Below are 13,737 nucleotides of genomic sequence, written 5' to 3'. Positions count from 1 at the left end.
CATTTTCACTGACATTTGGGGCTGCAATTGAATTAACCGTCGATAGCCGAAATCTAATCGCTTGGCGGGCATCGGCTGAGAAGAGAGAGGCAGGGGAGGGAGAAGAAATCGCCCGCCCGCCGCGCACGGACTCCAAGAAATATATGGTGATAATGTGAGGTGGGCCATGCGGGAGTCCGGACCGCTTCCAAGGGACGCAGCTTCGGTGCCTTAAAGGAACCTGCCTTTGTGTCACTGACATGTGGGCAGACACCTGTTGGGCCCACATGCCATGGACACAAAGGCAGGTGCCTTAAGGCACTGAAGCATAGTCCCTTCCAAGCCCGCTTCTGACCGCCCTGGCCCACCAGAACCCCCCCACCACCTCCCCGCGCGCGCTCCCCCCTCAGACGCCAGCTGCCCGCATTCATAGCAAGTAGTACCAGTAAAATTCTGGGCTATAAGCCCGCTTATGTGGAGGAGAGAGAGGCATTGACAAAGTCAAGGAGTGGGATCTGCAGGATCCCGTCTCTACACGTGCTCCTAGGTATAAAAACTAATTCTAAAAAAAGAGGCATGAAAAAACAATTGTGTCTAAAAAAAGAAAGGTAAAAACATTTCAGAGGAAATAGATAGAGAGAAAGTGAGCAAAAGTTGTAACCTTATAGTCAACACTATGGTAGTATTACATGAGGAAGGAGGGAGTGGTGCACATGCCAAGTTCACTGGGCTGCCGTGTTTCACACTCCTCCATCGTAACAGTGGAGACAATAGCTTTCATCAAAAATAAACAATGAATACTCGTTGCTCGTCCACTATATCGGAAAGAATACTTTCATTCACCAACATGTGGGACGTCGACCATCCTGGTCCACCTGCCATGCACAAAATTATCCTGGTCCACCCCGGTCGTAGCGCAGGCCCAACCTTTCCCACTGTAAGTTGGTCAGACGAAGGAACCATCATGACTTCGTTGAATTCCGCTTCTTCAAGAAAACTTACTCTACCCGCAGTACTGCTACCACACGCGAAGACTGGACATCACTGTACCACGTCATATCACTCAAACCCACTAGGCCAAACTAGCCCGCCTAGGATTTGTACTCCCTCCGTTTCAAAGTTAGTAGTAAAAAGTTGAGTCATCTATTTTGGAACGGAGGGAGTACGTCTCTATACTGCTATGATTTTGTGTTGTACGTCTCTGTACTTTTGCTACGATTTTCCTACCCTGTGAACCAAATGAGGCTTGAATGTATCCGTGTCGACTATTGTCTGATCGATCGCTAAGCCTACAATTTTAGGAGCTTGGGCTATTGGCCGATCGACGACGGATTAGTATAAGCATACCACGAGCTCATCAGCCCCAACGTTTCTCTTCGGTGAGTGTTTTGCAAGTACTATAGCTCGCAAAGTAGCTAGCCTACTAACACCAAGAATTATCAAACAAGCCCTGCTGATATGATAAACAGATCAAACTTACATCTAAGCATGCCATATATTACATCAAAAGCTGGTGAGGATACATCTGTTTCCACAACTCGGAGAGGGTTCGCATGATTCACTATCAAACAAAAGTAGCAAGTACCACCCACACAAGACAGTGCACTAGCCCTAAGATGGTTTGATAACACGCATCGTTCTGGTAATTAAACACAATGCAAACTACCCTGAAGGATTAGCGCGACCAACTATTTCTTGTCATCGATCTCTCGGGCAATCACCACAACACGGACAGCGGCATGGGAATCGATCTCTGGGCGATGTCCACCGCGACATCGGAATCGATCTCTGGGGCGATGTCCACAGGATGGACAACGGCATCGGAATCGATCTCCGGGGCGATGTCAACAGGACGGACCGCGACATCGAAAATGATCTCTGGGGCGTTGTCCACAGGACGGGCCGCGACATCGGAATCATCAAGGACGTCCACCGGCACCTGCACAACCCTAACATATCAGCAAGCACATTGCAAATAATCAAAAACCACAACTATGGTAAGCCATTATTTTTTACCTTGTGTAGCTCACCGGGGGATCCCATCCCTCCGGGGCCATCTCCTCGTCCTCAATGGGGGCCATCACCTTGCCAGGGGAATACTGCTTCTCAACGGCGACTATCTCCTCAAACTCGGCCTTGAGCCTCGCATAGGCATCTATTAGAGTTTTTGGGGTAGGCACGGTGGGGCCCTTGCTGTTCTTCTAACTTACTTTGAGGAGTTCGTCCGCCAACGTCGTCAACTCTTTGGCCGGTGCTTGTTTCTTGGAGTTCTTCGTCTCCATGGGTTGGCCCGCCAACATGGTCAACTCGTTGGTCGGTGCTCGCTTCCTGGAGAGTGTTGTCTCCAGTGGGTTGTCCGCCGGCAACTCTTTGCCTAGTGCTCCAGAATCCATCAATGAACTGACAAACAAAAAGCAATCGAAAGGAAACCACAATCGCAATGAAAACGGGAAAAGAATAGGCTGTGAGAATCGGTCGGTGCTTCGCAAAAAGAAGTTTGTTGGAATGAAAATATAGTAGCATCACTGATTTGCCCACCTTTCCTTCGTCGGTACAGAAGAAAAATGGCAGAAGTGAGTAGCCTGGAGTGAGGTTTTCTTCTAGAAAGGGGAGAAAGGGCTTCAGTGAGTGTTCCAGTAAAATGATGGTTGATACGTCTCCGTCGTATCTACTTTTCCAAACACTTTTGCCCTTGTTTTGGACTCTAACTTGCATGATTTGAATGGAACTAACCCGGACTGACGCTGTTTTCAGCAGAATTGCCATGGTGTTATTTTTGTGCAGAAACAAAAGTTCTCGGAATGACTTGAAACTTCACGGAGATTATTTTTGGAAATAATAAAAAATACTGGCGAAAGAATCAAGGCCAGGGGGCCCACACCCTGTCCATGAGGGTGGGGGGCGCGCCCCCTGCCTCATGGGCCCATGGTGCTCCACCGACCTCAACTCCAACTCTATATATTCACGTCCGGGAGAAAAAAAATCAAGGAGAAGGATTCATCACGTTTTACGATACGGAGCCGCCGCCAAGCCCTAATCTCTCTCGGGAGGGCTGATCTGGAGTCCGTTCGGGGCTCCGTAGAGGGGAATCCGTCGCTATCGTCATCATCAACCATCCTCCATCACCAATTTCATGATGCTCACCGCCGTGCGTGAGTAATTCCATCGTAGGCTTGCTGGACGGTGATGGGTTGGATGAGATTTATCATGTAATCGATAGTTTTGTTAGGGTTCGATCCCTAGTATCCACTATGTTCTTAGATTGATGTTGCTATGACTTTGCTATGCTTAATGCTTGTCACTAGGGCCCGAGTGCCATGAACTCAGATCTGAACCCTTTATGTTTTCATCAATATATTTGTGTTCTTGATCCGATATTGCAAGTTATAGTCACCTATTATGTGTTATGATCCGGCAACCCCGATGTGACAATAATCGGGACCACTCCCGGTGATGACCGTAGTTTGAGGAGTCCATGTATTCACTATGTGTTAATGCTTTGGTCCGGTACTCTATTAAAAAGAGGCCTTAATATCCCTTAGTTTCCAATAGGACCCCGCTGCCACGGGAGGGTAGGACAAAAGATGTCATGCAAGTTCTTTTCCATAAGCACGTATGACTATATTCGGAATACATGCCTACATTACATTGATGAATTGGAGCTAGTTCTGTGTCACCCTATGTTATAACTGTTGCATGAATAATCGCTCCAGCATAATTATCCATCACCGATCCAATGCCTACGAGATTTTCACATATTGTTCTCCGCTTATTTACTTTTCCGTTGCTGCTGTTACAATCACTACAAAACTATTACTGTTACCTTTGCCACTGTTACCGTTACTATCATACTACTTTGCTACTAAATACTTTGCTGCAGATATTAAGTTATCCAGGTGTGGTTGAATTGACAACTCAACTGCTAATACTTGAGAATATTCTTTGGCTCCCCTTGTGTCGAATCAATAAATTTGGGTTGAATACTCTACCCTCGAAAACTGTTGTGATCCCCTATACTTGTGGGTTATCAAGACTATTTTCTGGCGCCGTTGCAGGGGAGCATAGCTCTATTCTTTGAGTCACTTGGGATTTACGTCTGCTGGTCACTATGAGGAACTTGAAAGACGAGAAAACTAAAATTTATCCCTCAACTACGAGGGGAGGTAAGGAACTGCCATCTAGCTCTGCACTTGATTCACCTTCTGTTTTGAGTAAGCTTGCGACACCTAAACCTGCTTCTGCTATTAATTCTGATATGTCGCATGTTATTGATGATGCCACTTCTGCTATGCATGATACTTATGATGAAACTACTTCTATGCTAGATACTACTGTGCCACTAGGAGAATTTCTTGATAAACAACTTGCTAGGGCTAGAGAAAATGAAATAATTGAAATTGATAATATTGATTAAAGTGATGATGAAGATTCTCCTCCTAGATATGAATTACCTGTTGTGCCTAAGGGTTATGTTATGGATGAAGAAACTGCTAGAGATTTTTTTTCTTGCAATGATAGAAGTGATCTTAAGAAATTATTAGTTAAGCTGAAAGAAAAATCTCTGAATGCTTGAATGAAATATGATCCTGCTTATGCTACTTCACCTATCTTTGTTACTGATAAGGATTATGATTTCTCTGTCGATCCTGAGATAATTACTTTGGTTGAATCTGATCCTTTCTATGGCTATGATTCTGAAACTGTAGTGGCACATCTTACTAAATTAAATGATATAGCCACCTTGTTCACTAATGATGAGAAAACTCGCTACTATTATATCCTTAAAATATTTCCGTTCTCATTAAAGGGTGATGCTAAGATATGGTTTAATTCTCTTGATCCTGGTTGTGTGCGTAGTCCCCAGGATATGATTTATTACTTCTCTGCTAAATATTTCCCCGCTCATAAGAAACAAGCTGCCTTAAGGGAAATATATAATTTTGTGCAAATTGAAGAAGAGAGTCTCCCACAAGCTTGGGGGAGGCTTCTCCAATTACCTAATGCTTTGCCTGATCATCCTCTTAAGAAAAATGAAATACTTGATATCTTTTATAATGGACTAACCGATGCTTCCAGAGACCACCTGGATAGTTGTGCTGGTTGTGTTTTCAGGGAAAGAACTGTTGATCAAGCTGAAATTCTATTGAATAATATGTTGACAAATGAAAATAATTGGACACTTCCTGAACCAACTCCTAAGCCAACTCCGAAAAAAGGGGTGTTCTATTTCTCAGTCCTGAAGATATGCAAGAGGTAAAGAAATCTATGAAAGAAAAAGGTATAAAAGCTGAAGATGTTAAGAGTTTACCTCCTGTTGAAGAAATGGGTGGTCTTAATTTACCGCCTGTTGAAGAAACACATGGTCTTGATAACCCGACATAGGTAGTAAAGGTAAATTCCCTCTATAGATTTGATAAAGCTGAAATCCCGCCTACTAAGTTTGCTAGCCAATGCTTAGAATTGATAATTTTATGGTTAAGCAAGAAGACTTCAATGCTTATTTTGGTAGACAATTAAAACGCAATGCTTATATGATTGAACACTTGAGTGATTATATGTCTAAAGTTAAAGGCAAACTTAAACTCATTAGTAAACATGCTTCTATGGTTACCACTCAAGTAGAACAAGTACTTAAAGCTCAGAATGATCTGCTCAATGAATTGAATAGTAAGAATAATGACTTTGCTGTTAGAGTTGCAACTAGAGGGGGTAAAGTGACTCAAGAACCTTTGTATCCTGCGGGCCACCCTAAGAGAATTGAGCAGGATTCTTAGAGAAATAATATAGATGCACCTAGTCCTACTAAGAGGAAGAAAAAGAAAAATGATAGGACTTTGCATGCTTCTAGTGAACCTGTTGTTGACACACCTGAGAATCCAAATGATATTTCTATTTCTGATGCCGAAAGACAATCTGGTAATGAACATGAACCTAGTGATAACGTTAATGATGATGTTCATGTTGATGCTCAACCTAGCTAGTAATGATAATGATGTAGAAACTGAACCTATTGTTGATCTTGATAACCCACAATCAAAGAATCAACGTTATGATAAGAGAGACTTTGTTGCTAGGAAGCACGGTAAGGAGAGAACCTTGGGTTCAGAAACCCATGCCTTTTCCTCCTAAGCCATCCAAGAAAAAGGATGATGAGGATTTTGAGCGCTTTGCTGAAATGATTAGACCTATCTTTTTGCGTATGCGTTTGACTGATATGCTCAAAATGAATCCTTATGCTAAGTATATGAAAGAAATTGTTACAAATAAAACAAAGATACCGGAAGCTGAAATTTCCACCATGCTTGCTAATTATACTTTTAAAGGTGGAATACCAAAGAAACTTGGATGTCCAGGGGTACCAACTATACCTAGCTCCATTAAGAGAAACTATGTTAGAACTGCTTTATGTGATCTTGGAACCGGTGTTAGTGTTATGCCTCTCTCTTTATACCGTAGACTTGATTTGAATAAGTTGACACCTACTGAAATATCTTTGCAAATGGCTGATAAATCAACTGCTATACCTTTCGGTATTTGTGAGGATGTGCCTGTTGTGGTTGCAAACGTTACTATTTTAACGGACTTTGTTATTCTTGATATTCCCGAGGACGATAGTATGTCTATTATTCTTGGAAGACCCTTTTTGAATACTGCAGGGGCTGTTATTGATTGCAACAAAGGCAATGTCACTTTTCATGTTAATGGTAATGAGCATACGATACACTTTTCGAGGAAACAACCTCAGGTTCGTAGTATCAACTATATTGGAAAAATTCCATCGATTATTTTTGGAGGTTTTGAATTTCCTCTTCCTACTGTCAAGAAGAGATATGATATTCTTATTATTCGGGACGTGCATATCCCCGTTGAGGTAACCTAGTGCTATTCGAAAATTCTCCGGTTTCATGTGATTCAGAATGAGTTTGTTAACAAGACCTGATCAACCTTGTTAGTGGATTCCTTTTGATGAGCATGAGATGGATGAAGTTAGAAAGCACAACCTTATGTACCCTCCTTTTACTTTCTGTTATTTAGATTAAATAAAGCAAAAATATTATTTTCCGTCTGTTTTCTGATTTATCCGTGCAATAAAAAAATACCCCGAAAATAGAAGTTCTTCAAATGCCCTGAAACTGAAATATGATTTTTTCTGGAATATTTGAGAATATCTGGCACTGAGAACACAACAGGGGGAGCAAGCACCTGGCCACGAGGGTCCAGGGCACGCCCCCCTGCCTCGTGGGCCCATGGTGGCTCCCCTCCACTTATTCTAGCCACCACACACTCCTTCTTCCTCCCAAAAAAATCACCAACCAGCTCAAGCACGAGTTCTAGCTCATTTTGCTGCGATTTTCGATCTCCTAGCTCAAAGCTCCACTCACAAAACTGCTTTGGGGGATTGTTCTTCGGTATGTGATTCCTCCAATGGTCCAATTAGTTTTTGTTCTAGTGCTTTATTCATTGCAAATTTTTGCTGCCTAGGTGACCCTGTTCTTGAGCTTGCATGTCAAATTTATATGGTCCCAAGTAGTTCTAATGCATGATATAGTCTCTAGGCACTTGTAGGAGTAGTTGCTATCAATTTTGTTGAGTTTGGTTCACTTTTATTTTGAGTTACTAAAATTTTCAGAAATTTTTCAGAGGAAGAAATATGTTTAGGAAAATGTACCAAGGTGGTCCTTCAAGGAAGCAAGGACCCATGCTCGCAATACGCGATGCGGACGATGAACCACTATAACGCCCACGATGCGGCTATATCTCCCACGTGTCGAGGCACGACTTGGAGGCATAACCGCATGGTGGTTTTGTCGCAAGAAGGGTCATCTTCACACAATCCCATGTAATGAACAAGAATGGGATAAAGAGTTGGCTTACAATCGCCACTTCACACAATACATAAATTAAACATACATCATTCAGAGTACAAACAAGGTCCGACTATGGAACCAAAATAAAAGAAGACAACCCCAAATGCTAGGTCCCCGATCGTCCCAAATGGGCTCCACTACTGATCAACAGGAAAACGAAACAACACAACGAACAATATCTTCATCGAGCTCCCACTTGAGCTCGGTTGCGTCACCTGCACTGGTATCGTTGGCACCTGCAACTGTTTTGGTGGAATCTGTGAGCCACGAGGACTCAGCAATCCCATTACCATGGGTATCAAGACTAGCAAAGCTTAATGGGTAAGGAAGGGGTAAAGTGGTGAGGTTGCAGCAGCGACTAAGCATATATGGTGGCTAATATACGCAAATAAGAGCGAGAAGAGAAGCAACGGAACGGTCGTCAACTAGTAATGATCAAGAAGTGATCCTGAACTCCTACTTACGTCAAACATAACCCAAAAACCGTGTTCACTTCCCGGACTCCGCCGGAAAGAGACCATCACGGCTACACACGCGGTTGATGCGTTTTAGTTAAGTCAAGTGTCAAGTTCTCTACAACCGGACATTAACAAATTCCCATCTGCCACATAACCGCGGGCACGGCTCTCGAAAGTTTATACCCTGCAGGGGTGTCCCAACTTAGCCCATCACAAGCTCTCACGGTCAACGAAGGATATTCCTTCTCCCGGGAAGACCCGATCAGTCTCGGAATCCCGGTTTACAAGACATTTCGACAATGGTAAAACAAGACCAGCAAGACCGCCCGGATGTGCCGACAAATCCCGATAGGAGCTGCACATATCTCGTTCTTAGGGCACACCGGATGAGCCAGACGTCGGGTGGCATAGACCCTGGTTGCCCAGGGGGCGCCGGACATCGCTCGGTTTGGACCAGCCCTCAGAGGAGCACTGGCCCGGGGGGGGGGGGGGCTAAAATAAAGATGACCCTCGGGCTCCGGAAACCCGAGGGAAAAAGGCTTAGGTTGTTAGGAAAATGTAAAACTAATGTTGGGCCTTGCTGGAAGAGTTTTATTCAAGGCGAACTGTCAATGGGGTCCCATAAATCACCCAACCGCGTAAGGAACGCAAAATCAAGGAACATAACACCGGTATGACGGAAACTATGGCGGCAAGAGTGGAACAAAACACCAGGCATAAAGCCAAGCCTTCCACCCTTTACCAAGTATATAGATGCATTAATTAAATAAGAGATATTGTGATATCCCAAAATATCCATGTTCCAACATGGAACCAACTTCATCTTCACCTGCAACTAGCAACGCTATAAGAAGGGCTGAGCAAAAGCGGTAACTTAGCCAAACAACGGTTTGCTAGGAAAGGATGGTTAGAGGCTTGACATGGCAATATAGGAGGCATGATAAACAAGTGGTAGGTAGCGCAAGCATAGCGATAGAGCGAACAACTAGCAAAGCAAAGATAGAAGTGATATCGAGGGTATGGTCATCTTGCCTGAAATTCTGCTAGGAAGAAGATCAAGTCCATGAAGAAGACAATCAGACGGAGTCGAACGAACCCTCACAACTCCGGAACGAAACCAAAGCTAACGAGAGAAGCAAACCGGAAAGAAGCAAACAACATGGTAAACACACAATCATAAACATGGCATGATGCACAATCAAGTATGGTGCATGTCCGGTTTAAATGAGGCATGACATGGCAAGGTGCACAAACAATACTACAAATTAAGTGGAGCTCAATATGCAACAAGTTGCATATTGACAAAACACCACATCAATTATTTAGTTCTCTCCCGTTTATGTACCCAACAATATTAAATGTTGACTAACATGGCAAGAGGTGAAGCATAAGTAAACTAACTATTTAGGCAAGTTTAAATGAGGCCGGAACAACAAATAACAATTCCGGAAAATCCTCATATGCATATTTTGGAATTGGTACTGTTCTGCCCTAAATCATATTTTAGAGTTGTTAAACATGCAAAGCAATGCCACCATGTTAAACTATGCATTTTCCACCCCATTTACCTATAAAGTTTATTAAATTTGGAGCTACGGTTATTTAGTTATGAAATAAATCATTTTAGCATATTATTTAAGCAAAATTAAACAAACAACATTTTAACATTTTAACATGGGATGAAAGTGGCATATTATGAAACTAGCTGAATTCTAAGCATTTTACATATATAAATTATTTACATATGAGGCATGGTTAATTAGTTATTAGATGCATGATGTGCAAGGACTTTTCTGTAAAACAGCAAACTCCTGGATAAATAGCAATGCGTCCAGGTAAAAAAAAAACAACTACGGGCCGGATTTGAGATCTGGCCCAGGGCGCGGGGGGAGCTGCTCACATCGGGCCAGAGGCCGGATCTGGAGTTGGGCCGGTGAGGAGCTGGAGCAGGCTGGGCCTTGGGGCGCTGGAGGGGAGGCAGGCCAGGCGCGCGCTTGAGCGGGGCGCGGTCAACGGGGCGAGCAACTGCGCTTTGCTCGTTGCAGAGGAAGAAGAGCTCGATCCCGAGCAGAGGACGACGGACGGCCGGAACGGCTGCTGGCGACGTGGGACTTGGGCGCGACGCTGGAGAGGAGGCAAGCTGCGGACGTGGCAAGAGGTGGGGCCCACAGGCTGACGTGGCGCCGACGAGGTCAATGCAGGCGGACGATGCAGAAGCAGCGCCGACGACAGAAACTTGGCGCGAGGCGAGGGACTTGGGCGAGCGCCTCGGAGCAGAGGAGGTGCAGGCAGTGGCGCAGCTGCACAGGGCTCCGGCGACGTGGAGGCTTGGCGCGGGACTTGGTGAGGCGGAGGGCGGCGGCTTGATTCGAAGATGGACTTGGCACGGGCGAGCAGAACAACAGCAGTACTCGCCGTGGACGAAGAAGACAGGCGATGGCGCGGCTGGAAGCAGTTCCCAAGGCAGGTGACGTGGATCTGGCCGGAGACGGGTCGCCAGCGACGGGGTCATGCCGGTGCGCGCTGCGCGGGGAGGAGCTCGGGCGACAGGGACGGCGGCTGATGGTTCCCTGACGGAAAAAGAAAACAAGACAGAGATGTGAGAGGGAGAAGAGAGAAACAGGAAAGGAAGGGGCGGCGCAGGGCTTATATGCTGGTGGTGGTTGCCAGCGGCGAGGTTCGCCGGGGCAGCAGGGTCGCGAGGAGCTCGGGCCTCAGGAACGCTCCACGAGGCTGGATCGAGCGCGGCTGTACTTGCAGGGAAGCGGTGGCTCAAAGACGGGGCCGTCCCGCGTGAGAAGCGGGGTGCAGGAGCGGCGGCACTGCCGGAAGAGAGGCAGACGACGGGGAGGTGTTCATGCTGGCGGCAGAGACTGCACAAGGGCAGCGGCCATGACCTCGGGCGCTGTGAAGAAAGAGAATAGAGAGCGACGAACATGAGAGAAAATAGAGAGATTGAAAGGGAAGGAGAAGAAGGGAACAGGGCAGGGGAAACGGCCTGATGGTTGATGTCCCTGGTGGTGGTGCTCCGGTGGCGGCGAACTCCGGCGAGGCGAACTGCAGGAGGAGAGCACAGGAGGGGCTCCAAGAGAAGGTCCTCTTCTCTGGGACGAGAGGAGGCAGAAGCCCTTGCTCGGGAGGAGCTTGTTGACTGCGGGTGAAGCGGGTAGGAGGAGGCTGCGATCTGCTAGGGATTTTTGGTGGCGCGGAAATCACGGGAGGCGGTCGGAGGGAGGTGGATCTGAGACAGACGAATGGTGGGTGGCTCGGTGAGAAAGACGAGGAGGAGACCAGGTGGGCTAGCGGCGGCGCGATGGGAAAGGATGGATGGGACAGGAGGCTAGGCTAGGGTTATCTGTTTATATAGCATGAGGATTAGGGCAGGGTTAATTTGGATCCTCCGATCATAATTGAACGACCGAGATAAATAGGTTAGGAGAGTCCAACGAGGAACCGATGATGATTTAGGGAAGTTTGGGGATGATTCGGACCCAATGATCATGACTGAGCGGTTCGGGATCGGGGAAGTTTCGGACACGCGCGAGGGTTCTGAGAGAGGTTGACAAGGACAAAGAGGGAATCGAAAACACGGTTGGTCTCGGAACGGTCAAAGAAGGCAAGGGGAACGCGGCAACTACGAGGGGATGCAAGTTTGAAAAAAATGACGGCAACAGAGTGCCGATGCAATGCGAATGATGCGATGATGAAATGCAACAAACAAATAAATAACACGGCTGACTCGCAAAAAAAGGAAGGCATCTAAAGCATCGGTCTCGGGGCGTTACAACCACCGAGGGAAGCTCAAGTGCGGGCTTGTGAATGGCCGTCAGAAGACTTTATGGTTCGAGCAGGAATCAAGGAGGAATTTGACGCATATGTGTGTAACGCTGATCTTGAGAGCTTCGAGGCAGATAAGTGCCGTCAGTACCACTATCTCACTGAGTCCTTTGTGAGAAGGTTTGAATTTTCATCATCACGCAATTCTCAAACTGTCCTGTTTGATCTTTATGAAAATTCTTATACTATGGACTTAGAGGATTTTAATACTGCTTGCAAACTTCCACAATGGGGTAGCACTAGTGAGCCTCGCAAATCTGAGTTTAGAGATTTTCTTACTAGGATAACTGTGGGGGAGTCTAGAGATATAACACAAGCTACCATAGGGAGTATTCATTTTCCCGCTATACATTATTTTGCTCTCTTCATAGGTAGGTGCATAAATGGTAAGGATGAAGCATGTCACATGTGTGTCCCTGACCTCAGTGTTCTCAGGAGTGCTGTATTAGGAGATAAACATTATAATTTGGGAGCCATTGTTGCACATAGGTTGCATAATAATAGAATTAATGGAGATTTCTTTGGTGGAATTTATGCAACCCGTCCAGCTAATTTTCTTGATATACCCATACGTGGGTATGATATTGAGTTGCCTCCTGTTTATTTAGATTATGAGGCTATGGTTCGTCATCAGTTTGTTGAGAGGAACGATCAGTTCCTCAAGTACCGACTAATCTTTGACAGACGACGCACCTATCACGCCGCTCTCCCTGCTCCTACTTTCTTTGACATTCAGGCAAAAGGGAGACATCTTATAACCAGGGAGGAGGCGAACGAGTACGAGAGGAGGACTGAGACAGCTCGCCTCCAAGCTGCAACCCACGATGCAATAGCCGCTGTATCTCAGTACGACTCCAACTATAACTTTGGATATCCGCCAGGCCAGCCGTGGCCATAGACCAACTTAGGCCAAAATCCTAAGCTTGGGGGAGTACGTATTTCTCACCGACATTACATTCATGTTCACACACTCATTGCTAGTTGTCGGTGCTCATACTTTTTTATTATAATATCCATGCTAGTTTATTTTCCTTTTTGTGCTTTCTTCTTGTGTGTTTGATAAACCTTAAGAAAAACCAAAAAATTGGTAGTAGCTTTTAGCTAGTTTACTTTCTTTCTTGTAGTAGTAGTAATTAAAAGAAAACCCAAAAAGATTTCTTGTTCTTCTTTTTGCTTGTTGGGAGCTTTCCCGTGTAAATAGTTTTATTTCCTTTCCTTTTCTTTGGGGGTCGATAGGAGAAGACCATAATGAAAATGTTGAAGTGGCTCTTATATGCATTATTGTTGATTTAACCAAGAGCCCATATTACCTTGTCTTTTCCTGTTTATTGAATGCCTGCAGATTCCAGTGTAGTCCAATGCACGTGCACTATTATTATTATTATCATCGTTTGGTCGTGCAAGTGAAAGGCAATTATCACGATATATGATGGACTGATTGAGATGAGAGAAGCTGGTATGAACTCGACCTCTCTTGTTTTTGTAAATATGATTAGTCCATCGTTCCTGATTCAGCCTATTATGAATAAACATGTTTGCAATAACAATTAGAGATTATAGTTGCTTATGCCATGCTTAATTTGCTAGGAGTTTAT

The sequence above is a fragment of the Triticum aestivum genome, chromosome 1D (assembly GCF_018294505.1).
Source record: "Triticum aestivum cultivar Chinese Spring chromosome 1D, IWGSC CS RefSeq v2.1, whole genome shotgun sequence".
In the NCBI taxonomy this organism is placed as follows: domain Eukaryota; kingdom Viridiplantae; phylum Streptophyta; class Magnoliopsida; order Poales; family Poaceae; genus Triticum; species Triticum aestivum.
Note: the sequence above shows the minus strand (reverse complement) of the source record.